Below are 27,672 nucleotides of genomic sequence, written 5' to 3'. Positions count from 1 at the left end.
CTTTGGGGGGGTCTGTTGCAAAAGTCTGATTACATTTGCAGCCAAGGTCTTTCTGTGTATCAGTCTTTATTTGATGGGAGAGAAAAGAGATTTGCTTCATTTTCTATTTACAAGTAAAATGAAGGGGCTCTAGATGACTTTAAAGGGCTCTTCCTGTTCTAATTTTCTTCAAAAATGTTAAGCGCCTCCATTTGACTTGCTGTACTAAATTTACATAGGCAGGCATAGAAATAGTCAGTAAGCCAAATTTACTTCTAAATGGGCCAGAAACTTCATTTTAAAATAGGGAATTGGCAGGAAATAGGAATGAAGCCAAAGCAATTTAGAAAGGAGAAGAGCGTTTGATTTTTTTAAAGAGGCAAATGGAAAAACAAAATTAAGGAGAATAAGACAGAGGGAGAACTTTTAATAGTGGGACTCTTTTATTATTTCATTTAGGTGCTTACAATTACTGACTGGTCTGAAGCAATTTGACTTCGTTTATTTTTAGTGCAAAGCAAAACATACAAATACGGGGCTTTGAGAGAACAAATTAACAAGCAGAAATGATAATAACAGAACTCCATTCTGTTAAGTTTCACTGGACATCCCCATTGAGAGTACTTACTGGCTTCTGTGTAATCCTCATGTTTATAAAAGGACAAGCTCATGATTTTCTGATCAGATCAAGACAGAATAATTAAAGCATGCAAAGTGCAAGTGGTTATCCCTGCTCTAATTCTGTAAACACCAGGGGGATTATCAATTAAAGATGCCCTCTCCATCTGCTATGAAAACATTTACATGTTGTAAGCCTGCTGAATTTTTATTATTCCAAATTCCCTGTTTCCTAACAATCTCTTCTACAAACTGTTTTTCAATCTTGGATAAACTTTTATGAATGTGATACATGTCTTGGTTCGTGAAGTTATAAGCAGACCACAGTCTTTGGAGCAAAATGGGACGTAGTTGAACCATAGGCTATACATCTCCTGTTATCATATCAGAGTTGTATGATCTTAAAGATCAGTGTTTTTCCCTGTCTTTTTACATTTTTTAAAGCCAACTTGTATCTGCATGACTTTGTGTCTACTTTAGTTCTTTACATTTATCCTTTAATTGCAGTGTTTTTGAATATGCAAGCTAGACTCCAAAAAAGGTACTAACTCATAGCACTTCTCTAAGAATTATTTTAGCCTTAGTAGAGAGAAAGAGGAGGGGAAAAAGAAATAAGAGGCCAGTTAGAAAGGAAATTTCTAATTATTTTCTTGTTTTCCTTTCTTCTAGTTCTTCCTTCTGGCTCTCTTTGGATTGGAGGTGAGGGGATGGGATGAAAGGGGAATGAATTCCATGCAGCCTAAACTGAATAGAACCTGAGGGGCCTGAATAGTAACTCAACTAGGAAGGAAGAGACTAGATGTAATTAAATATAAGTTGATGAACATTAATGAGCTCTCCCAATTCTATCCTAGAACTCCATAATTTATCATGAGGAATTGAGTAGAAAAAAATCTGGAATTTAAAATTTCCTGTTTACTAAAGATATATTCTTTTTTTTTTCATTTAAGTGAAAATTGCTCAAGTTCAAAAGTTCAATTGCTCAAGTTCAAAGGCTCAATTGCAAAAAGTTTCTGAGTAAATTAAAAATATGTCCAGGGGTGCCTGGGTGGCTCAGTTGGTTAAGGGTTTGACTGAGATAAGGTCATGATCTCATGGTTCATGGGTTTGAGCTCTGCATCAGGCTCTGTGCTGACAGCTCAGAGCCTGAGCCTGTTTCAGATTCTGTGACTCCCTCGCTCTCTGCCCCTCCCCCACTCGCCCTCTGACTCTCTCTCTCTCTCAAAAATAAATAAAACATTAAAAAAATTAAAAATATATATATGTCCAGAGGCACCTGCGTGGCTCAGTCAGTTGAGTGTCCAAATGATTCTTGATTTAGGCTCAGGTCATGATCTCATACTTCATGGCATCTAACCCAGCTTTGGGCTCAATTCTGAGCATGGAGACTGCTTAGGATTTTCTCTCTCTCTCTCTCTCTCTCTCTCTCTCTCTCTCTCTCTCTCCCCTTCCCCTGCTCACACACACTCTCTTAAAAAAAAAAAAAAGGCCAATTGTTTATAAAAAGAGCCAATTGTGTAGATATGAAATTACCATTGACTTATCAATCTTGGTCTTAGATTGGCTTTCACGTAACTCATTCTTTTTAAAATTTTGTATAAGAAAAAACTAAATACCCCTTACTCATTAGTAAGAAAAATATCATGCTTCATGTACTTTCATCAAGTATTTAGGGACTTTCTGTTATTTTTATCTAGTAAACAGCCAGAGGTTTGTTGTTTTATATTAAATAAAAGCCAATATTTCCGGAACACTGGACTCTCAGCCTGAAATTTGTCTTTCAACTCTAAAAAAGGTAAGGGAAGAAAAAAAAATAGCTGGGGGGAAAAACAAAAACAAAAACAAACGAACACCACTTTAGACACCAGTAAAGATTTAACGTGCATTGTTTGCCTAGCACAGTACTAGGTACTGTGTGATAAGGAGGGAGTTACTGAAAAGTGAGACTATCAAGTTCACCCTCTAGGTGGGAAGTTAAATATATTCTTATCAATTGGATGAAAAACCAGTGCACTAATGAGAGGTGTTGTAAATAAGAAGCTGGGGGATTCAAAGGTCAGGGACTCAATAGCGAACCCTGATGGTATAAAGAAGACCACCAAGAAGGCTTGAGAAAAGGAAGAATGATTCTCACTGAGATGATTATCATTATCTTCCCATGTGGAAGAGTAGATAGGATGACATACTGGGTAAGGAAAAGAGGAAATCAAAAACATGGCTGCATCAAAGAATAATATGGACTGGCCTTGACCAGAGTGGAGCGCCTGGGCTGGTTCACCAGAGCAGACAAAAGCAGAGTGAAGACGGATTTTGGAGGACTTTGGAGGTCAGGTAAAGGAGTTCAGACAGAACAGAATCTAAAATCTGTTTTTTGTTTTTTAAATATTTATTTATTTTTGAGAGAGAGAGAGAGTGCACATTTGTGCGCGAGTGGGGGAGGGAAACAGAATCTGAAGCAGGTTCTTTGCTGACAGCAGTGAGCTGGACACGGGGCTCGAACCCATGAATCATGAGATCATGACCTGAGCTGAAGTTGGACGCTCAACCGACTCAGCCATCCAGGCACCCCTAAAATTTATTTTTGTAAATAGTGGGCAATTTCTGAGGAGAAAAAAAAGCAACCTGGAGATATCAGATTATTGAATGAAAGTATAAACATTTTTATTCAGAAAAAACTAAGGAGGCTAGTTATTCCAAAGACATTTGGTCTTCTGGATTTCTTCACTTGCATATACTGAGACTCCTTAATAATCAGCTGATCTGGGCGCCTGGGTGGCTCAGTCGGTTGAGCATCCGACTTCAGCTCAGGTCACGATCTCACGGTTCATGAGTTCGAGCCCCGCGTCAGGCTCTGGGCTGATGGCTCAGAGCCTGGAGCCTGCTTCCAATTCTGTGTCTCCCTCACTCTCTGCCCCTCCCCCATTCATGCTCTGTCTCTCTCTGTCTCAAAAAAATAAACATTAAAAAAAATTTTTTTTAAATAATCAGCTGATCTGGATTTACTTAATTAATAAACGTAAATTAGATACCATAGTAAATTAGTAGGTGTTGAAAAATCTACTGTATGCCAGACTCCCTTAAATCATCCTCACAACGTTAACTTTACAGATGGTTAACCGCTGTTGGCCCAATGTCACAGCCCGTAAGTGATGAGCAGAACTTGAACTCATGTCTTCCAAATGTAAATCTCATTCTCTTTCCTCTATTTCACTCCATTCTCAGTCTGTGCCAGGGACTGGGTTGAATACTTCTCTTAAAAACAAAGCAGCAGTGATGCACCATATCTACTAATATTTTTATTTAAAAACCTATCTCCACATAATTGGAGACAACACTAATAATTCTAGGATTTTTCATAACTCACCCAAATCCAGAATTGGCAAGCTTTCAGATACTTAAAAAACAGCCAGTAAGAAATCAAATGTTTAATCAATGAATGCCTATTTAAAAATTTATTAACTGGCATGTTTACAGAAATTACATTTTCACTAAAAGTGGAAGTTTTATTGTTTGACCCATTTTTTTACTTCATGAAAAGAATCAGACTAGAATATGTAGCACGTTTGCCTCATGCTTTGAGAGGTGGGCCCTACAAAGCATAATGTTTATCAGAATTAGTTTTTATAACTCCTCACATAAAATTAATCCAAGTTTTCTGTGTGTAGAACTAATCAAGATAAAGTAATGCCTGCAATATATTTCATTCTTTCAACAACATTTACAAAATACCTAATATGTGAAAGACACATGTGGTGCTGGGCTCTGGAGGGGAAAAAAAAAACAGATTTTAAGAATTTGGGGGTGGTTTCACAGACAGCAACCAAAAATGTCGAAACCTGAAATTCATCTGGGCCTCGATAACTAAATAAATGAAACAGACTTTATATAATACAATAGGAAGTGGTTCAATTTAGGTTATATGAACGTAAATACCCCCTCCGTTGAAAACAACTAAATTTCAAAGTAACCACTGAAATCAGTGACTAATTCTTTTTTGTTTAAAATGGGCTGCATAGTTGCATGGTCAGAGTCAGTTATGTGCTGGTAAGTGTTTTATGACTGGCACTATGGAAAAAAAGTCATGAAGTATAGTATTTGCCTATTTCTGTAGGGTAATGGCCTCCCAAAGTCATTACGGGGTTGTCCATTTTCAAGCCACTTGGCCCAACGACGTCATTGAACACAAGTAGGGAAGAGATGAATGGTTGCTCACCATGATGTATCACTTTTGCCAATAGACATAAATGGGAGCATCCAGGTGGGTCAGCTGGTTAATTGTCTGACTCTTGATTTCAGCTCAGGTCACAGTCTCTCAGCTCCTGAGTTCGGGCCCCACATCCAACTCCGTGTTTACAGTGTGGAACCTGTTTGGGATTCTCTCTCTCTCTCTTTCTCTCTCTCTCTCTCTTTCTGCCCCTCCTCCACTCTCTCTTCTCTCAAAATAAATACATAAACTTAAAAAAAAAAAGACATAAATGACCCCCAGAAGACAGATAACAGTAAAATGCAGTAAAATAATTACTAAGTGATGAGTTTTGAGTATTCATCAACTTTTTTTTAAATATAAAATTTTAATCCTATGTTTCTTTTCACCCATCGTTTAACATTGGCAGCATTTAATAACCGGATCTCAAAAGTCCCAAAAATGTGACAGTCGGGGGGCACCTGGGTGGCTCAGTCAGTTGGGTGTCCGACTTCGGCTCAGGTCATGATCTCGCGGTCCATGAGTTTGAGCCCCACGTCAGGCTCTGTGCTGACAGCTCAGAGCCTGGAGCCTGTTTTCAGATTCTGTGTCTCCGTCTCTCTCTGACCTTCCCCCGTTCATGCTCTGTCTCTCTCGGTCTCAAAAATGAATAAACGTTAAAAAAAAATTTTTTTTTTTAAAAAGTGACAGTCGGCTCTCGTGAGCCAATGCAAACTGTCTTCAGCACAGCACTGGGAGACCAGGAAAAAGAAAGCAGGCACAAAAAGGCCATAAGAATATTTTTCTAGGCAAAGACAAAACCCCCTAGCCTATGAGAGCCATGTGTATAGCGGATCAATTAGATATTCATTAGTATTTATTGAGACCTTACTAACTGCCAGGCAGCTCTTTATGTCTAATTTTGTGTTTATTCTTCACAAAAATCTTATGACGTCGTATCACTAGCATCGCTTCTTAGCAGATGGGGAAACAGGCATAGAGAAGGAAAACTTTCCCATCAGGAAAGCAGGGATTAACTTCAGTGTGGTTTAGCTCAAATGTCTCTGCTGTTAAAAAATTATATACCATCCCCCCCCCGCCCCCGACTCCCCTACCTCATGAGAGACCTTACAACCTTCAAAGGATTATAACCCTCAAAGCCACTCAGAGCTCCAACTTGAAGGAGCTCCCCCACCAGGAAGGTCTAAATTAGCAAACATCATCTGGAGTAAATAAATTACAAAGATTGAAACAAATTTCACTCGGACCCTCTTCTATCTAAATTCTAAGAACGTACACACTCCTCTGATTACTACACTGCTTCCTTTCCATGCACTTGTTTTCACCGGGGCTTACTAATTTCCGAAGAAATAAATGCAATTTGGGAAGGCTAAATGCTTTTCTCTCCCATTTCCTAGATTTCCGACCATTGTTCTGGAAAGAGTGGGCTCAGTTCTTGTCTGCCTGTCAGAGTGATTAATTAGATTTAATTTCATGCTGTTTTCTCTGCCATCCTGTCCCTTCCCCCGATGACTAATAATTCTTCCACAAAGTCCAAACAAATGGCCATGGTATCTAGTTTTTATTTTTGGAAGTTTTCGCCAGCCAAAATGCATAGAACCTCTTCACAGACAGCAGTTTAGAAATTCCTGGCTAGGATTCCTGCCTGTAACAGCCGCACTTGATACGGCTAGATGGCCCGTTGACTGATATCCTGGGTGGCATCGTGCCAGATCAAAAGTTGTGAGGCTATTTGAATCAAGAATCAGCACTGGGCAGTGATAAATATAGATGGGCAGCCTACAAAACAGCTCTGCGAGGGGCCATATCTTCTTCAGGAAGTACCTTTGTGCCAGCACTAAAGCATTAACACCACATGTCTTTTTCTGCACTTGACATCTGTGGACACTTAGAGTGTGTGACAAAAGGAGGAAGTGAATGAGGGTGGAATGGAAGACAAGAGAGTTTATAGGTGAGGCTAGCAGCCCAGAGAAGGATGAATTGCAGCCGGGGCCCGGAAGTCTGTTAGGAGCCTCATTGACTTTTTTAGCCTGCGGTGTGGGCAGTAACTCCTGGCGCCTTGTTTCAAGGCCAGAGCTTAGCATGATGGAAGAAAGAGGTTGGGAAGTGGGCAAGTCGAACCTCTGTTTCTGGCCGTGCCACAGACCCCCGCAAAAGGATCCATTAGTCAATATGCCACATGGCCACCAGGTGAAACCTTAGGATAGGAAACAGATCCTTCCCAATGAGTTAAAACATGTCATGAACCCAGATCACTGGCATCTCAAGGGGGCGAGAAAATGCGGCTGTTCAGAAAGTTCCAGACATCCAGACAAGCTTGACATAGTTTTAACAAATTCATCAGTGAAATGAAGATGTCTAGTAGTCTAAATATGTGTGTGAATACGGGAGGACTTCAGATTTGGGATTTGTGGAACTGAAACTCTGCCCTGTGACTAATTTAAGGCGCATGAAGGTTAACAACTGGCCCTGTATCATTTTACAGATAATCCTCAATTTCCTTATCTGTAAGCTGAGAATAAAATTAAAATATCCCATGCAGTGTTGTTATTAGGCTCAAATGAGATGATTTATGCAAAGCACCTTTTAAATGGTTAAAGTTCATTACAATGATCCTTGTGCTCACTCTTTTGGGAAAATGAGTTACAGCACTAATCTTCGCCATCGGTCCTTTTTCAAAAGCACGTATAAAAGACACTTTAAGTCATGACTCTACTATTGGGACTATAGTTGTTCTTAAACTGGTCATGTTTAAGAGCAGTCATCTTAAGATACTATCACTTCAGACTAACAAGGAAGTCTCTGTACTTTCTCGAGTCTTCTCACTGGGTTACCTTCAGAACCTATGTACAAATTGAAGAAAAAATCAGTCTCAAAAATCACTGCTCATTTAAGATCCAAAATAGTCTCTGCTTTATTTAACTGGCATTTACTCTGAATGACTTTTGGCTCAGGTATGAAATTAAGCTCATCCTCCAAGGAAGATATTTGTATTATGCTTTACGGTAACAATTTCACATAACCTTAGCATTCACACCTTCCCATGGTTTTTTAGGCTAGGCAGGGTACCTGTTTATGGACCTGATTATAAAGAAACTGAGGTCCAGAGAGATAGACCTCTGATGCAAATTCTCATTTCCTATCTCCAAAGGAATTTTTTTTTATCTTAGGGAGAAATTTTCCCATATTCCTTGACTACTCCCACTGAGGTTTTCAAATCATTAAGTATAGCTGCAAAACATTTCAAACAATACAAACACCACTGGAATATAAGTATAGTTCCCCAGAGTAGCCGTATTGAAATTTCTAACATTTCACAAGTGTAGGTCCTGACATATTCATTTAAAAATCAGTCTATTAAAAATGTTAAATCTTTTATGTATTATCTATTTCTAAATCTTTCAGTTTTAGAAGAAACTGAGGCTCAGAGGTTTAAGAAACTCAAAACATTCATTGATGTCTGGATGAACTGCCAACTTCACACAGCAATCTGGTATCAAATCATGAAGAAATACGCAATGAACCCACAATGGTTTTTCAGAGAACAAAAACAATATGGTGGTAAAAAAAAAAAAAAAAAAAGATACTCAAATGTATAAGGCATTATCAGTGTGCTATTATTTTCAAATTTTGGATTTATTTTCCAATCTTGAAAATTCATTTTATATTGCTTCTATTTTTTCTGGACACACCAAAGTTAATTCCTAGCAACTTAATATTACTTCCTCAGAGAAGCCCTGGGTTCTCTCCTTCATCCACTATGAACTGTCTTTCTGTGTGTTCCACTAGCACTTGGTTTATGACTCTGTTACAACACGGGCACATTATCCTTTAGTTTTTTTTTTCCAATTTTTTTTAATGTTTATTTATTTTTGAGAGACAGAAACAGAGCGAGAATGGGAGAGGGGCAGAGAGAGAGGGAGACACAGAATCTGAAGCTGGCTCTAGGCTCTGAGCTATCAGTACAGAGCCAGATGAGGGGCCCAAACTCACGAGCCGTGAGATCAGGACCTGAGACAAAGGTGGATGCCCAACCGACTGAGCCACCCAGGCGCCCCCCACCCTTTTTGTCATCAATCACCAGTTTATATATTGTGAGTTTCTTAAGGGCAGAACTCTTACTGATTTCTCTTTCCTTGCACCTAGCATGGTGTCTGGTACATAATACAGGGTGTTCAATAAATGTTTAATGAATGAATGGATGGATGCAGAAAATTTAAACTATGAGACAGTGTAGATAAACACAAAGGAGTTTATACCATGGTAACATATTTCCAGCCCGACCAAATGCTTATCTATTTACTGTCTTTACTCTCTTCTCTTTATCTCTCAGAAAAGTATCGGGCATTTTGATTCTGCGTATTTTGAAGACTATAAAGGACCTGGGTTGAGGACACTGCATGACGATTATTGTTACTAGAATTATTTTTAGTACTTCTGTTTAGCAGAAGGCATTCCTTTGTGGGGAATTTAAAGTGCTTCATTCAGATGTGTGCTTAATTGTCACAATCCTGTGAGCTGGGTAGAGACAGGATTATTGCCTTATTTCATGAATGAAGAAGCTGGAGAAGCTTGACTCATTTAAGGTCACTCAGGTAGCTTTTAGTAGGAGAAAAATAGAAACGCTTGTCTTATTCTTGGTGTTTCTATTGTGTGGAACTGCCACTGATGTTAGCACTGGAGGAATCAAAGCTTGCCTGCTAGTGAGAGACTCAGACATTCACTTGGAGACTGACCCTAGGTCCTTGTACAATTCAAAGCTGCCAGAGTCAAGAATATACTGTGTCAGATCTGTTTTACACTTACATGGCAGGCCTGGAGCTGTCACTGTTGGTTCCTTCCTTAGGGCTGGCTGCATAATTTGCAGGGCTCAGTGCAAGGTAGAAAGGCAGGCTCCTTGTTCAAAAATCAAGAAATTCAAGAAAGCTTCTGCCAAGTATTAAACCCTTCCGAGGTTGCACGCTAATGAAAGTTGCTTTATCCTTGCTGTTCTCATGTTATCTTACAAAGCCTCCTAAAGTTTTAGGTAACTATTGCTCCTAATAGCTCCTATCTTCCCCACCTGCTTTCAGAAGCATCCTATTCAGCGTATTCTCTATATTGGCATTGTGGTGGGCCTTCTTTTTTTTTTTTTTTTAATTTTAATATTTATTTATTTTTGAGAGACAGAGAGAGAGCACAAGTGGGGGAGGGGCAGAGAGAGAATGAGACACAGAATCTGAAGCAGGCTCCAGGCTCTGAGCTGTCAGCACAGAGCCCAACGCGGGGCTCAAAGCCACAAACAGTGAGATCATGACCTGAGCCGAAGTTGGATGCTTAACCGACTGAGCCACCCAGGCGCCCCATGGAATTTGTAAACTAAAAAGCTGTTGAAGTCCTTATCTTATCTAAAATCTTCCAACAATGCCTCATCACCTCTTGAGTAGAGACTTCTTAGGCATCTCTTTTAGGTATCTATTGCTACATAACAAACCATCCCAAAACTCAGTGGCTTAAAACAACCACCATGTATTTGTTCACAGTTCTGGGTTTGACAGCTTGTCCCTGCTCCCTGCAGTATCTACAGGGCAAACTCACATTATGTGTCAGGTGGCAGATCAACTAGGGACTGGCAGGCCCCAGAGGACAGTCGCCCAGGGCCTGGGGCTGGGGTGCCTTAGTTCCCCTCCATGTGGACTCTCCAGCAGGCTGGCTAGACTCTTCTCATAAGAGAAGATTGGAATCTCTGGATTCCAAGAGAGTAAAAGCAAAAGCTGGAAATGTTGCCCAACGCCGCAGCCCAGGACAGTGTCACCCGTTCTCCATTCTGTTCAGGTCAAAATATTATGGCACTTATCTTCTCTATCATGGAGGTATTTTTTTTTCTCCCATTTTAGAGATGAGAAAACTGAGATGTTCAGGAAGCACCTGAACTGGGATTCAAACTCAGGTATGTTTGATTCCAATACCCGTTAACCTTTTACTACGCCACGTGGCCACATCAAAACGTTTGCCTTGCTTAGCGTGTACTCACATGTCTTTGTGATTTTCACATGCTGTTCCCTTTGCCTGAAAAAGCCTCTATCTGTACCTTCTCTGTTCCTTGTTCTTTTCATCCTCCTCTCTGCACATCATGGAAAACCACATACACAGCTCTTCTTGGAAACTCTGATTCCCCCAGGCAGAGCTAGGTGACCCACTTCAGTAACCCACACAGCCCTTTCCTCCTCTTTTCCTCTTTCCTGATCATTTGTTCCTTCAGCGTAGGAATCTTATTTTTCTTTGCATCTCCCAGGCCTAGTACGGTACTTGATTTATAGTGGTTTCAGAAAAGATTATTGAATGGAATTTTTAAAAGCATGTTGAGGGGCGCCTGGGTGGCGCAGTCGGTTAAGCGTCCGACTTCAGCCAGGTCACGATCTCGCGGTCCGTGAGTTCGAGCCCCGCGTCAGGCTCTGGGCTGATGGCTCGGAGCCTGGAGCCTGTTTCCGATTCTGTGTCTCCCTCTCTCTCTGCCCCTTCCCCGTTCATGCTCTGTCTCTCTCTGTCCCAAAAATAAATAAAAAAAAAAATAAAAAAAAATAAAATAAAAGCATGTTGACTTTGATAATTAAGACGACATTCGGGCACATTAATAATTTTCACTGAAATAAGCAATCAAAAGAGTCAAAATGATTGTCCACGTAGTTTCAGAAAACCTTTCACACCTACCAGTTGCATCAGGCCATTCATTCATTCATTTATTCAATTAGGGTCTAAGAGGGGAGGGGTGTTTGTTTGGTTTTGGTTTATTCACAGTGGCAGCTCAAGAACTTGGAAGTGACTGGCGCGTAGTAGGCATTCAATCAGTGTTTGCTGACCGAATGAATGATGTAACTGTACGAGGAGCTGCCTCCTAAATGGCGTGTCCTCAATTCACTTCTGTGAGATGCATTTTCAGCCATACACCTCAATGGTTCTCTGAAACTCGACTCAGCCACTGAGTCTGAAGTGTCTTGAAGCAAAGTTTCCTGCAGCCTCAGAAGAAGTCAGGGCATAAATCACAGGAGCCCTCTAAATTTGGTGACATTCTACGCTCACTTTATTATAATATCACAAAGGCCAGAGTAAGAGGATATGGAAGAGGGACCTGAACTCTCAGCTCTAAATAAAGAACCATGTCACATATTTTATCTGGGCTCACCGGCTGCGTATGCCTGGATCTCTCACACTCTCTCTCAGGCAGGATGTGATCTAATAATAAGAAGGCTGGCCCCAAGCACCAAAATGCGGTCATAAAATTTGCAGTTTATTGCCTCCTCTCCACATTTTATCATCAGGGAAATGATAGAAGTTCATGAGGCAGAGAAGTGCTAGTTGTCGAACTCTGGGCTTTATGTACGCACTCACAGGTATTTTCCTCTCTTTCACATGTAGTATCTCGGAACAGACTAGAAGCATCGAGTGACATCTGAGTGAATTTCATACTTAAATAATTAAACATGAGTCATTATTCCTCTATCAGGCTTTAAGAGATACTTTAAAGGAAAATTCTTCCTCCTGTGGATCCACTCTAACAAAAACATCTTGCTTTGTTTTCAGGGCTCAATATACCTGTGACAAAATACCTGTTACACATGTAATTAATTCTAAGCTGTCAGTGCAAGGAAAACAACGCTGAGGTAAAAATAACTAGGGATGAAATTCACTATGCACAATTAATCTGTCACCCTCTAAAAGATTTTTATCTGCTACTATTATTATTAGTCCTTTTTAAAGATTTCTAATGAAGGATTCATTTTGATTCTTTAAAACTAGTTCTTTGTTCATCTTCACAACTGTTTCTACTTCTATAGAAAACGATACCAAATACATGACTCCAAGCGGATTTTTGTGCTATAATAGTCATGCCAGTAATGTCCAAGGAGAGAAATTACTCTCTGAAGAATAGTTTAAACTAGTCAACAATTTGCTTGAGGAAAGCCTGAAGTAACAGACTATTTTCACTTTGTTTTTAAAAATAGAAACACATGCAGCAGTAGGAGTTCAGTGTCCGTGAACATGCCACATCCCAGCCAGAAGACATGAACTCCTTAGTTTCTTCATAAGAATTGGTTCCATATTAGTTCACTATTGGGAATTTTCATCTTCCTACTCTCTTTGGAATTCATGGGCTCTATTAAGTACAGTTGTATACTTTGCCATTTCTTTGAAATGTGCCAGAATGTTAGTTACGGGGAACAGATTTGGGAGTTGTGTGCCTTATTGCGGCCTTCCTTTTTGTTCTCCATTCAGGATTTTGCTCGCCTTACACACAAGCCAGTACATCTATTTTTGGAGATTTGTATTGGGTTTGCCTCTGCAAAAAACTAATTGGATTCCTCCATTGATTTGTGACCCCTGTCCTAACTCCACCATCACCCTTTCTCTAGCCCAAGGGAGATCTGAGCTTTGTTTATGAGCAAAAGAGCTGTCAAGAGTCAAGTGACAGGTGAGGGTCAGGTGGTAATGAAACACTGGGATCAGGTGGTGGCAGCTTCAGCATCTTTCATGGGACACTGAGCAAGAGTGAAGACTCCCAGGCCCCTTTCATAGAAAAGCAGAGGTGAGGATCGTATTGGCTACGTGGAAGCCCCCACTGGCCATTGTTGTCTTTCAGAAACATTCCCAGCTGTGTGACTGTCCTGGTTTATGGAAGGATGGAGTCGTTTATGGTTGAAATGCTCTGCAAATCATTTTATAACCTTGCAGGGTGTTAGACATAATCTATGAAGCAATGAAAAATATGAATACTTCACAGATTATCTCCCAAGCTTAGCTTCCCAGGAGTTCCCCTTGTACAAGTCTGCGGTTTATGTGCCTTTGGGCGTGGAGGTCGGATCACTATTTTGGGAACTGACAGTGGGAACAGTCAGCTTGGCTGTGTTCATGCTCTTGAGTGTATATACAAGCAGGCACAAAATTTGGCTTCTTGACGTGAAATGACACCTGATATGGAATGGTCCCCTAAGGAGGTGTCAAACATAAAAATTCAACAGAAAGGAAGAAGCATAGTGCCGCTGAGTGTGCTCACCGAGTGAAGACTGGAACTGGTAAAAGTGAGTGCTGTAATGATTTTTAGTTTCCCATATGCTCTATTAGGATACTGGTTTGGACCTTGGTTAAGGAATAAAGACCTCTCTGGAGGCCATGTCAAAAATTTGCAAAAGCGATTTTTTTTAAGATATCAAATGTTTACTCAGTGTTTGTGAAGAGCCGGAGACTGTATTAAATATTTTTCAAGCATCATCTCATAGGCTCATGATTCCATTTTTTGAGGAAGGCGTTTTTATGATCCCCATTTTATAGCTGAGGAAACTGAGGTTTAGAAAGGCCAGCTAACCAACTAACCTGGGTTAACCCAGGTCTGTCTCAGTCTAGTGCTCCCAAACCTTAACTGATAGACCCTGTTCAACATTCACGCACAATTTCAGAGTCAGGCCTTGCACCAGATAAAATTAAGACATAATAATCTGAAAATGTGAATTGTCATTGGATCTCAACGGGAAGTTTATACAGACAAATCCTGAATTATCCCATTAGACGGCCAACCAAACTTGAGTTGCACAAGGATTCAAAGAAATTGACATATTTGTCCCACATAGCAATTAATTTCAGAATGGCACTTTGTCAACATGAAAGTCCTTCCTTCGAAGTACTGAGTTTTAAGAATACAGGCAGTGAATCCTGTTTATTGTTTTGCCTTTCACCAAGGTCCTTATGGTGGCACTGCATGACCTCTTCTCCCCTCTATTCAGCAGTTTGTGATGTCCTAACTCTGTTAGGTAAAGGCATAGGTGCTGTCAGAATTCTTCTTGTTAAGAGTTTCTTTAGCCCACATTGTTAAAAGGGTCGATTTTGCCCAGGAAAAGCCCAGGGTGGGTTAGTGGAAGGCACTTCCAAAACGCTTATGCTGGAGATGCCATGCTTGTTCTCAAAGTGCTAACATTTATTTTCCCCACTAGAGGACAGTGCTTGAAAGAATAACAGTTCTTACCTCTGAGGTTAGGCGGTACTGAGGACTGGAACAATCCCCTCATTGTTACTTCCCCTAACCCACGTGCAGAGCACATAAAGAATTTATTTCTTTGGAGGAAAAAGGAGAAATAAATATGTTTGCTCTAACATGATGCAGAAATCAATGATGGTGCTGTTTTAACTTGCTGAGCATGGAGAAAAAGAAATGCCAGTAAAATGTAATACTCAGAATTACCAAACCATAAATGAAAGAAGACATCCTTATAAGCGTAGGTGAAATGCTTTTACAATAAACTCTTAAAGGGAGAATATTTGTTGAAGCCACGACTAAGTGCTCAGAAAAATAATCTGTTTGGCTTGATCATTAGAATTTACTGTACTGAGTAACTTATTTCAATAAATATCTTTATTCCCCCTTCACTAGTATAACAGTCACACATGGTATATGGTTCAAAATACAAGCTCAAAAGATGTATAGTATTATGTAATGGTTAAGCTTTCCCCTTTGAAGAAGGGGATGGGTGTTGAAAGGTGAGTGGTTAATACTATTTGAAAATGGATTTAAAGGCTGTAGAAACTTGCTTGCCAAGAACCCCCTTCTGGTTACCTGCTCAAACCTTCCAGGTAGAGTGTCACTAATTAGATAGACTGCCAAAGTGGAGGCATTGTTTCCTTAAACCATAATTAAAGCCCACATTCCCCGGGTCTTGATCTGTCCTTTAACAAGAACGACTTGGGACCCTGAGGGATTAATTGAGGACTCATACTTTTCAAAAGGGGCTCCTGGGAGTGAGGGGGCAGGGGAAGATCAGAATGAGAGAATGAAGTAGTTTATCAAAGGTACCAAATCAAACTGTTCATTTTTCCTGGAGTCAGCCCAGATGATTCACCAATCAGCAAGTAGTTATTGAGTTCCTACAGAGTCACAGAATTGGAAAATATTGGAAAGCCTGGCACAGTGCTGGGAACTGTAGGAGTTTACAAAAATTATAAGCCTTTTCCCTGCCCTGAAGGATAAATAAATACATTCATCAATACAAATGGAAGATGAGGAATACAGTGAACGTGGAAAGGAGTCTGATGGGAGGATGAGGGAAGGGAGGGTACTGCTCCCATCTCAGTTCAATAAAACCGGCCACCTTCCTGCTAAGAGCTTACAGGCTAATGGAAAAGAGACCCCGACACTCAATTAACCATTTTCTTTCCTACTCAGAGGGCAACCAAAACTGAGGAGTATCCACTCAGTGAATACTGGGTGTTTACTCTTATTCACTTTCTGCTCTTGACTTGAAGGGAATAGTCCTGGGGATCCACAAAGCAAGATTTGTAACAAAAATCACTGTAGTCAAGAAGATCAGCATTTTTGTCCAACCCTCACGAGCTGTGTGACTCTGGACAACTGAGCTGTTGCCCAGTCCGTGCAATACCAACACTGTTTTCCTCTTTGTAGAATGAAATTACAGATACACCCACATCACAGGATTCAGTGTATGGATGGACAGGAAATAAGGGCAGAAACAACTCTCAGCCCTTTACAGAGCTCTTTCTGTTAGGGACCCATCATGATCTCATAGACTTCACTAATTTCAAAGGAATAGGCTTTACTCAGCCTTCATTTTGGAAGTACAAAAGTTTAGCCCCAGATAAATGGAGACCTGATTATTCACATTTCAGAGGATCCAACTTTAAAAGCTTTAAAGCAGGATTTAAAAAAAATAGACATCCCCCCCCCCCAAATAAATTAGCTGTATAATTGTGGAATGCTGGATCTGGAGGAGATTTTAGAGATCTTTTAGGCACACACACCCATGTCTCCTAATTTATAGATAAGGAAATAACAATCAGACTGTTTCCCCCTAGTCAAGAGCCAATTTTTAGAAAGGCTGGAACCATGTCCTCTGATCTCAGCTCTGTAGATTGGTCAGCTGAGAACTACAAGCACAAGGTTACAATCATATGTAAAGATAAAATGACTTTAAAACCATCCTGTTATTCAATGAGATTTTCTTGCTAAAGAATTCTACACTGTATGACTATTTGGAAATATATCTTTAAGAAATATTGAGGTGCCAATGTCAAAAGTAACAAAAAATGTGTGAACAAATACCATTTAATTGCATGCAGTCACCAACCTACCAGCTTATTTCTAGTCTTATCAAAATCAACATGGCAATAAAATGTCTCCTTGTCCTTCCAACCTCCTTATTAAAATGCATTAAATTTGTTTTTCTCATACATAGAAAGATAAGGTTATTAATTACAGGAACTGCTTATCAGCAAAATGTAAAATAGCAAGCGAGCCATTTGATGGTTTAGCTAAGAAGAAAAAGAAATGGAGGAAGGAAGAAATTCAGAATAAAGAAAAGCTTAGGGAATGGAATATGAAATTTATATTCATAAAGGATTTCATATTAAAAATTAAAATATTTCCTAGAAAGTATTCTCTGATTTTAAAAGAAAGGAGATACTTCAGAGTAAGTTAAGTATGTATATACTTAGGGGCGCCTGGGTGGCGCAGTCGGTTAAGCGTCCGACTTCAGCCAGGTCACGATCTCGCGGTCCGTGAGTTCGAGCCCCGCGTCAGGCTCTGGGCCGATGGCTTGGAGCCTGGAGCCTGTTTCCGATTCTGTGTCTCCCTCTCTCTCTGCCCCTCCCCCGTTCATTCTCTGTCTCTCCCTGTCCCAAAAATAAATAAAAAACGTTGAAAAAAAAAAAAAAAGTATGTATATACTTAAACTGCCATTTAAAATTAAAGGAGTAAACTCTTGTATAGCCTTTACTAGAATTTTCACAAATGAAAAAAGATTACCTTGACTCTGGTATGGACCTGGCAAGATTGTGGTTGGTAGGGGGGCACACAGGGGAATGAGGGAGAGGTGACCTCAGATGCCTCTCCAAATGCCTCTATAACCCTGTCAATAACTGCAGTCCGGGGGCATCTTATGTTGTGAGAACTTGATTTCATAGTGATTTAAAATAAATATGCTTTAATAGAGAGCAGGGGATTATCTTCTCTCCAGAAAGCAGAGAAATAGAATGCTCAATTCTGTCCACTTTGACGTGTTTAGAATACTGCTGTTAAATGGGCAGCCAGCTCACTGCTGTTGTGTTTTCTTGCCCGTCAGTCAGAATGTTTGGGAAATTCTCAACATTGGATGTTAGTCAATGACCTCAGTCTTGAAACAGACCGTACCAAGGCTAGACCCACTGTCATTTAGTTTCTACATGCCATAGTCACAGATTTTAGCTTCCTCTGCAAAATAAACAGGTGAAAGCCATTCGTATTGACACAAAGGTTTTCAGCCTAATTCATCTGAAATATATACATATTCACCTGACATACACATACACATTTAGTAAATTTAATCACAGCCCCTAATTTAAAGAAACAGACACTGAGTATTTGGGAGCCGGTAGTCTTCTATTGTTTTTTCTTCAGTGGAAAGGAAAATTTTGAATATATTTGGGTGTTGGTACAGAAGAAGTTTAAATTCACAAAGCCTTATGGCTGGAAGCAATAGCTTTTATGGAAAACTGCAATGTTCTATATATACCATCTGTTTATCTACCCATCTTCCTATTTATTAAGAGTAGTTTTCTAAAACTCTCTCAGCTAGTATCTTAAAAATCTGAAAACATGGGGCGCCTGGGTGGCGCAGTCGGTTAAGCGTCCGACTTCAGCCAGGTCACGATCTCACGGTCCGTGAGTTCGAGCCCCGCGTCAGGCTCTGGGCCGATGGCTCGGAGCCTGGAGCCTGTTTCCAATTCTGTGTCTCCCTCTCTCTCTGCCCCTCCCCCGTTCATGCTCTGTCTCTCTCTGTCCCAAAAATAAATAAAAAACGTTGAAAAAAAAAATTTAAAAAAAAAAAAAAAAATCTGAAAACATAACATAGAAACAAAGTTGCTCTGCTGTGACTGGGGAGCAGCTCACACCCAGCCAGGCCCTGACGCTCCACTGTGTGTTTGGAAAATGGTTAGTGGTGACTGACGGGATGGCTTGTGATCCCATGGTGGCTGCTTCAGGCAATCCCAAGAGGAAATGCTTGCAGACCAGCCTTTGTAAAAGTCAGCAAATAGGCTGCTTCAGTCTTTGCCAAACCAAAGATAAATAATTCACTATCATTAACTGATTAAAATATACAATCCTCCTTTTTAATCTGCACTGACTGGAAACACTATTTATAAACCCTGTTTAATAAAACAAAATTAGCAAACACTCTAAATAAGAAATCTTATGTATTAAACATCCCCAAATCATAGTCGATGCATAAAAAAGGGCATCTTCAGAGCTGGTGAAAAGTAGAGTAGCTCAGCGAGAATCCATTGTTAGCTATTTATAAACAAGATATCTTGATTTATATTTTGTACTGCAGTGGCAGGGGGTAGACTGCTCTCAATTTATTTGCTTGCATTTTAATATTAGTCTATTAAAAAATACCTATTCTGGCTGTTGTTGAATACTTGTACAGCTGGTCAAGTGGTGGTTAGACATGCATTTGAGCCAGTGTTGGTCCAGGACTATGACTTCTCAGAGGATGGAGCTCACAGCTGCTTGACTTGAATTCTCGGCCAACTGTTGTACATATGAAGCAACTAGGGATGGCCTTGGAGCTACGCCCCTTTCTGTTGCTTCCTGTTCCTCCTTGTGCTCTCTCTGATTCCTAGACTTTTAAAAAAAAAACAGCAAAGCCCTCCCTCCATAAAAAGATTGCATCTGCAGAACTTTCCTCTTGAGTATCTGTCACAAAGGACTGAAAGCTCCAAGAATGCAGTTGATATTTGGCTTTTGCCAAAATAACTCTAAGAGACTTTGAAGGCATAGGGGCCCCACTAGTTGTACTTTACTGGTGAAGTGTTACTTTTCTTTTCTTTTTTTAACTAAACATTGAACCCTAGGGTTAGCTCATCAGACCATTGAAATGACCAGACTTTCCAGTTCCATTGACAACATTTGATAGTGAATGTAAGAAACAGATGAGATAGGTGGGTAGAAACAGATGATATAAGTTATGATTCTCTATGACAATGGAACAGCCAAGTCCGGGGTCTTCCTAAACATAGGCTCAACTTCCTTCTGAAGCCTTTGCAGATTACATCTGACTCCTAGGTGCTTTCTAAATCAGGAAACACAATGTCATCAAAACCCTATTCTTCAACTGCTGCTTCAAGGTAAGGAGTCTGTGCTTTCAAAAATCCCTTCAAGTTTCCATAGACCTACCCTATGACCCAGCAATAGCACTGCTAGGAATTTATCCAAGGGATACAGGAGTACTGATGCATAGGGGCACTTGTACCCCAATGTTTATAGCAGCACTCTCAACAATAGCCAAATTATGGAAAGAGCCTAAATGTCCATCAACTGATGAATGGATAAAGAAATTGTGGTTTATATACACAATGGAATACTACGTGGCAATGAGAAAAAATGAAATATGGCCTTTTGTAGCAACGTGGATGGAACTGGAGAGTGTGATGCTAAGTGAAATAAGCCATACAGAGAAAGACAGATACCATATGGTTTCACTCTTATGTGGATCCTGAGAAACGTAACAGAAACCCATGGGGGAGGGGAAGGGAAAAAAAAAAAAAAAGAGGTTAGAGTGGGAGAGAGCCAAAGCATAAGAGACTGTTGGAAACTGAGAACAAACTGAGGGTTGATGGGGGGTGGGAGGGAGGGCAGGGTGGGTGATGGGTATTGAGGAGGGCACCTTTTGGGATGAGCACTGGGTGTTGTATGGAAACCAATTTGACAGTAAATTTCATATATTAAAAAAAAAAAAAAAAAATCCCTTCAAGTTTCCAAGAGGGAGGACAGTTCTTTGAAACTTATATGTCTCTCAGTAAATTTGTATTGGTGCGCTGGTCCTGGGCAATACAGTTTTTGGCTCTTGTGCAATTAAATCAACTGTGAATGTTTTTATCACTTATTACACATATAAGGGTTCTTACAGCTTTAAATAAGCATATGCATGGAACAATTGGTGATCCATTCACTCATTTATCAGTACATTCTCTAGATGTTTATTGGGTGTCTGAGATAACCAGGCACTGTGCCAGGTTTGGGTTATGATGGATAAGGCACATCTCCTTTCCTTAAGGGTTTTTAGGTTAGTGCTACAGACACAGAAGTAAGCAATGAAGACTGATAATGTACAGTCAGAAGATGCACAAGGTCCTAAGGAAGGACACACAAGGGGACCTAACACAGCCTCGGATATGAAGGTGGCACTGAGCTTGCTGGGTTATAGGAGTATGTATGAGAGAGTGAGTGGCAAGAAGCGAGGGGGGAGAGATAACCAGGCGCCAGGTTTTGAAGGGCCTTGTACACCAGATTAATTTATCTGACCTCCATCTGCCTTTGTGTTTCTCAAGACTTTGATATCCTGGTGTGGCCCATATCCCAGAACCACAGGATAAACAAGAAATGTCTTCCTGGAGCACTGGTTCCACTTAGTGGTGAATAATCTAAAATATTTGTTACTAAAGGAGTAGAATGCAAAATCTGCACACATTTGTAAGATACATCATGAGATCCTAAGATATTTTGCTTGTGATACTTTACTTCAGATTGTACCTCTAGGCCCACTCTCTCCTCTGCCATTAGGAAGCCCTTTCAGAAATGCTTGTAAAGCACACTGAAGGGAGCTACTTAAGGGTTTTAAGCAGACCAAAGAGAGGAGCCAATGGGCTCCTTAATGGCAGACTCCAGGCGACACTGTAGATAACTAGAGAACAGTGGAAGTAAAAGCGAAAGCAGGGAGAACAGCAAGGAGGCTCTTGTAGCCACCAGCATGAGAAATTGTATTGACGCTAACTAGGGTAGTAGCAGCAGGGATGAAAAAAGTGATTTGCAAGACATTAGGGAGATAGAATCAATGGCATAACTATCGATTGATTCATTATGTAATAAACATTTATGGAGTGGCTACCACGTTCCAGGAATCGTGCCAGGTTTATAGCGGGGAATAACACAGAAAGGACCCCTGTTGTCTTGGGCTTATATTCTAGTGGAAAAAGACAAAAACGAGTAAATAAGAAGTTTACTTAATCATATAGATAAATGACAAGTATACACCGAAGAAAATGAGCTGGGCAATGGGTCATTGCCTTGGAGAGCAGATAAGGTGATCAGAAAATGGACTGGAGAGTGAGTGGGCTGACACAATGGGTGAATGACAGTGTATTATGCTGAGGCCTGGAACACAAGAGAAAAGGAAGATTCGAGAGGAAATAGTGTTAAGCTCAGTTCGGGAGATCCATGAGAACATGCCCATAAGAGATATATGAAGATACGAAGATATAAACGTCTATATCACATACATATCTATCACACACATGCACACACACACACGGAATCCTTTCATTCAGGTACCAGGAAGTACTGAAGCTAGAGATCAAAACAACAGCAATACGAAGTGAAGGTGAGGTCCCAGAGACTTCTTAAGCATGTGTGAGGGTTTGGATAAAAGATAATTTATTCTTTATTAGCTAAGAATCGTCATGATGCGGGGCATGAATGGCATGTTCCCGCACATTCGGTATCGTGAATAACTCATTCGGCGAGTGTTCCGCAAGACAAGCAAACATTTCTAATAAATTTTTACTTGATACATGAGCGATGTCTGGCAATACAAGTAGTAGGTGAGGCCAAATGTCACATGATCACAACTGAACCAATGGTTCCTGCAATTCGCTTTGATATATGAGTGCTTTGGATTACAAGCTTGTTTCTGGAACAAATTATGCTCGCGAGGCAAGGTTTTATTGTATAGTCCATGGTCTCATGGTTTGATCGGCACAAGCACTTCTCTGCTGTTATTAGTGGAAATAACTGTTAGCATGTGCATAGGTAATTCGGTGGATCAGCCTGTGCTCTCCTTGGGGACATGCTCTAGACATCACTTCCTCACTGTCCACCTGAACTTCAAAAACGCACCTGCATAGTCCCCAGAGAGACTCAAAGCCATAATGAGGCCCATGCCCCGCAGCTCAGGGAAGCCATTAAGATAATGAGGGAGTTTGGTGTTCTTCCTTGAAAGTTCCCTGGAGCCCCAATTACAGAATTTAAAACCTCCAATTCCAAGGATGGGTCAATATTGAAAAACCCCAATTGTTTCCTCCCCAGACAATGGTGACACAAAACTCCAGGCTGGAAAAGGAGGAAGCCCAGGAAACTTTTTTGGAGAAGGGCAGGAATAGTACATAAACATTTTTCCCCCTCAACAGTCTTCTACTGCTGCTAAATGTCTTACTTCAACCACTGTTGCTTAATAATGTTAGCATGTACATTGACCCTTAAATTGGTCATTTGGCTGGAGACAGTTTTAGCTAAGAAAGTGCCTGCTGGTTTGTGCTGAAATCCTTCATAATTATAAAAGCCACAGACCTCACTCATGGAGTCTTCCAACATCAACATTAGAAAACCACCCACCTTCAAGGGAAAAAAAAGCAACCGCATAAAGGACACTTTGAGTAAGTGAAAGTGTCTTTTTCTGATGGGCAGCTTTAAATAGATCTTTTCATGGGTTATCCTATTACAGTAGATGGAAATGAGTGATTCTTTCCCAATTATAGGGTTGCATGTTAGGAGCCAGCTTAACAACCACAGTTGTGCTGGCCAAATCCCAAAAGACAGACATTTTAGGAGGATACTAGTCATGATGAACTGGTAACTGGTTACTCAGGGAACTGAACGAAAGAAGCTGGATGTTAAAAGAAGAGACCAGTGGGGCGCCTGGATGGCTCAGTCGGTTAAGCGTCCGACTTCGGCTCAGGCCATGATCTCACGGTCTGTGAGCCATTGGGCTCTGTGCTGACAGTTCAGAGCCTAGAGCCTGCTTTGGATTCTCTCTCTGCCCCTCCCCCTCTTGTGCTCTGTCTCTGTCTCTCTCAAAAATAAACAAACATTAAAAAATAATAAAAAAATAAAACAAGAGACCAGGATATGAAATAGACAGCACATATTTATCCAAAAGCCATATTCTGGAATTGAACACCATCATCCTCATTTTTCTGGGTTTTTTTTTGTTTTTTGTTTTTTAACATGCTCAGAGCCTTAGGAAATTCCTGATGCATGTCCACACTCTGAGGCTGTTTCTGTACTCATCTAGGCTGCTGTGCCACACACACCAAAAAAGCCTCTAATTTTCTAAGTCTAGACATGAGGGGATATCTCGTGACCAAAAAACTGTGCCCATTCTTTGCCTTTCTCCAAGGGGCAAAATCAACTGGACTCCACAAATGCAATTCTATAACCATACCTTTCCAAACCAAAGAACTGGATGCCATTGTCACCTTATTTTATTTTATTTTTTATTTAGTTTGAGAGAGAGAGAGAGAGACAGAGTGTGAGTAGGGGAGGGGCAGAGAGAGAGGGAGACACAGAATCCAAAGCAGGCTCCAGGCTCTGAGCTGTCAGCACAGAGCCTGATGTGGGGCTCGAATCCATGAACTGTGAGATCATGACCTGAGCCAAAGTTGGATGCTTAACAAATTGAGCCACCCAGGCCCTCCTCAAATTATTTTTTAAAAAAGAATAAGCTGTATCCCAGTCAGATGAATTATTGAAGGCTACTGTGTGTCAGCACCACATTAGGATGGCATGCTAAAAACAGTTTTAGTTTAATATTCAAAAGAAATACCAACATAGCATTTCCAGTTTAAAGATATGATGAAAATCAGGGCACCTGGGTGGCTCAGCAGGTTGGGCATCCGACTTCGGCTCAGGTCATGATCTCATAGTTCCTGAGCTGGAGCCTCTCAGTGGGCTCTGTGCTGACAGCTCAGAGCCTGGAGTCTGTTTTGGATTCTGTGTCTCCCTTTCTCTCTGCCCCTCCCCTGCTCATGCTCTCTCTCTCTCTCTCTCTCTCTCTCTCTCTCTCAAAAATAAACAAACATTAAAAGAAAAACAAAAACTGGCAGGAAGACTATCCTGGGGGGGGGGCCTTTAACTAAAAGGACTCCTGCCCCCACCCCCCCACAGAAGGTCTCTTGTCTCTTCAAAGAAAAAAAAAAAAAAAGATGAATGAATTAAAAGAGAGCGTGCTATGTTGGAAGTGAGCCGATCACCATTGGGAGCAAGAAGGGGCACAGGGGTTGGCTTTTGCATTGGTGAACTGACCACTGCTGAGGGCCTGGTTCTCAATCTTACAAGCTCAAAAATTTAATCTGGTCTGTATTCCAAAGTTGATCCAGCTCAGGTATATTCTTTTCACTCTCTTAAACATCATAAAGATGTGTATAAAACAAAACCAGTCTTTAAATTTATAAAATGAGAAATGTAACACCCAAGTGGAATGGACAATCACGTTAACCTGACCAACACATTCACTTCCCAACACACTCTCTTCCTACCGATTAGCTTTATGATGTACCAAGTTATGGTCAGAATAAGCAAGATTTTGCATATTATTTAAAATATACCATATAAGACTCTGAAAGCCACCCACACAATTGGGAATTGATTACCCTTAGGCTGAGTAATCAATTGTTTTTTTATTAGTAGACCAAGATTCAGTCTATCTTGACCACTTGGATCTAATTGCCAATGTTTGCCTCTGCTGTTCTCCTTTCCCAACGTTTTTATGCCTAAATAATTCCTTTTGAATTCACTACCTTAGCACAACTGATTAGACCACTGATAATCCTTGAGGCCGGGGACTCATTTTGATTTTTTTAAGGTTTCTTGAAATACATTTGTGTTTAGCCATTATATGTTCATATCTCAACCTTCAGAGAGGAGCCATTAGCTTTTTCCAAAACTAGCTTTCCACTCCCTGCCTAGGGGGGAAAAGAGGGTCTTAGCTATATCTGAGACAACAAAAAAATCCAAGTGTCATTATATTGACATAATAAAGCAGATAATAAATGAAACTAAAATAATAGTGGTTCTGTCCCTTAATCTGATGCCTCGTTGAGTAAAATCTCAAGCAGCTCATTTGTAGCATGAAACTATCATTCGGAAGAAAATTTTTCTCATGAGTCATTATACAAAAGTTAAACAAAAATGTTGCCACCAAGTAAATTTGTTAAATTGTACTCTTATTGTATCAGGGCCTCAATTTAATTGTCATCTGTCTAAAAATACTGGAGAAGAATTTGCCATCACTTTAAGAAGATAATGGCTGGCAGCTTTCCAGTTGTAATTACTCAAAGACAGGATAGCATAGTGGAGACAGCAAACCTTTGCACAAAGGGTATGGTTTATGTGTGAGGTAAAGGGAAGGCATGGAAGAGGAAATATTACTTTTAAGTCCATTACAAATATCAGGAAAAGATTAGGGAAAGACAGTGCCATTGAGTTGATGAAGGTCACATTCCAAAACATAATTACAAACCCATTTACAGAGAACTGTATGCTTCAGTAGCAGACATCACAGAAACCCATCAAATTTCAATCAGCCTCATGTTATAAATATTAGGGAGGAAGGGGTGGCTTGAGGGGAGGGGTAATTGCTTAGATCAGATCACTACTTTTCTAGTGGATGAGGTAATGATGTTAATGGAACCAAATACGCCTGTTTTTCAGTTCCAATGAAATAGAAGCAGGACAAATTTGATATGAATAGAATGATGCCTCAGAGAGCCCGGCTTGCAGGTGGAGTAGGCTCAGGGTGTTGCAATCAAGGAACAGGAAGGAGACCCTTTCCCAGAATAACTCTGCCCCTTACTCCCTGCCAGGGAAATTCCTCCCTGGAATTTCTCCATGACAGCGCTATTTTTATTCAGATTCAAAATGCCATTGAGAATGAAAGAACATTAGGCATCTGCCAATTATTTACTTTTCAGTGGGAAACAATTTCACAACATTTATTTCTCAAAAGTTTATTTATATACCAGGCCTTGGAATAGGCACAATATGGAATTAATACAGATATGATTCCTTGTCTCGTGGGTCTTAAATTCTAGCTGGGGAGACAGACATTAATCAAATAGCCCCTCAATGAGTTTTTCATTGCAGTGGGAGATAAGACTTGTGCAGAAGAGAAAACTAGCCCTAAAATGCATATGACTTCATCTAAGCTGAGGTCTTGGGGAGGTTTTCTGAGGAAGTGATCACTGAATTGACTGCTAAAGGCTGAACAGGAGAAAACTAGGTGATGGGAAAGATGGAAAATCATTCTGGGCAAAATAACAGTATGTTTAGTGTCCATAAAATGGAACATTATTCAGCTATAAAACAGAACAGGCTACTGATACATTCTACAACATGGATGAAACTTAAAAACATTATGCTGAGTGAAGGAAGTCAGATACACAAGGCCATATACTGTATGATTTCGTTTATATGAAATTTATCTCATGGGCAAATTCGTAAAAACAGAAATCAGATTAGTAGTTGCCAGGATCTGTGCATAGGGGAGAATGCAGAGTGACTGTTTAGTAGCTACAGGGTCTCCTTTTGGGATGATGAGAATGTTCTGGAACTCAGTAGTGGTGATGGTTACACAGCACTGTAAATGTACTAAAATGCCAATGAATTATCTACTTTAAAATGGTTAAAATACTGAATTGCTGGTTATGCATATTTTATCACAATTAAAAAAAAAATAAAAGGGCAGTATGTTTAAAGGACTTCCTCCTCCTGACAGAGATAAGCATGATTCCTTCTAGGAACTAAAAGATGGCCAGTGCGGACAGATGGCAGAGTGTGGAAGGCAATGTGAGTGGATGGCAGAGACTCGGAGGTAGTACATGTGGATGGCAGAGGACAAGAGAGACGTGGAGAGCTAGGCTGGGCCAAGAGCATGCAGAGGCATGGAGATCAGGTTAGAGTTCGACCTTTATCTTATCCTAAGAGTAATGGGAAGCCACTGAAAGTTCAGGAAGGGGGGTGCATTATCAGATATATACTTTGAAAAGATAATCAAATATCTAATTAAGAGTGAGTTTTGGGG

At 40.4% G+C, this 27,672-nt stretch overlaps 1 protein-coding gene across 1 annotated transcript in view; it reads right to left on the bottom strand.

Annotated features, from left to right (window-relative positions):
• Positions 1-27,672, bottom strand: part of KRR1 (KRR1 small subunit processome component homolog) — a 115,182-nt gene that overhangs the window by 46,886 nt on the left and 40,624 nt on the right. The window lies entirely within an intron of this gene.

Source organism: Neofelis nebulosa, chromosome 8, assembly GCF_028018385.1.
Source record: "Neofelis nebulosa isolate mNeoNeb1 chromosome 8, mNeoNeb1.pri, whole genome shotgun sequence".
Lineage (NCBI taxonomy): Eukaryota > Metazoa > Chordata > Mammalia > Carnivora > Felidae > Neofelis > Neofelis nebulosa.
Note: the sequence above shows the minus strand (reverse complement) of the source record. Positions and strands in the feature narration are given on the sequence as shown.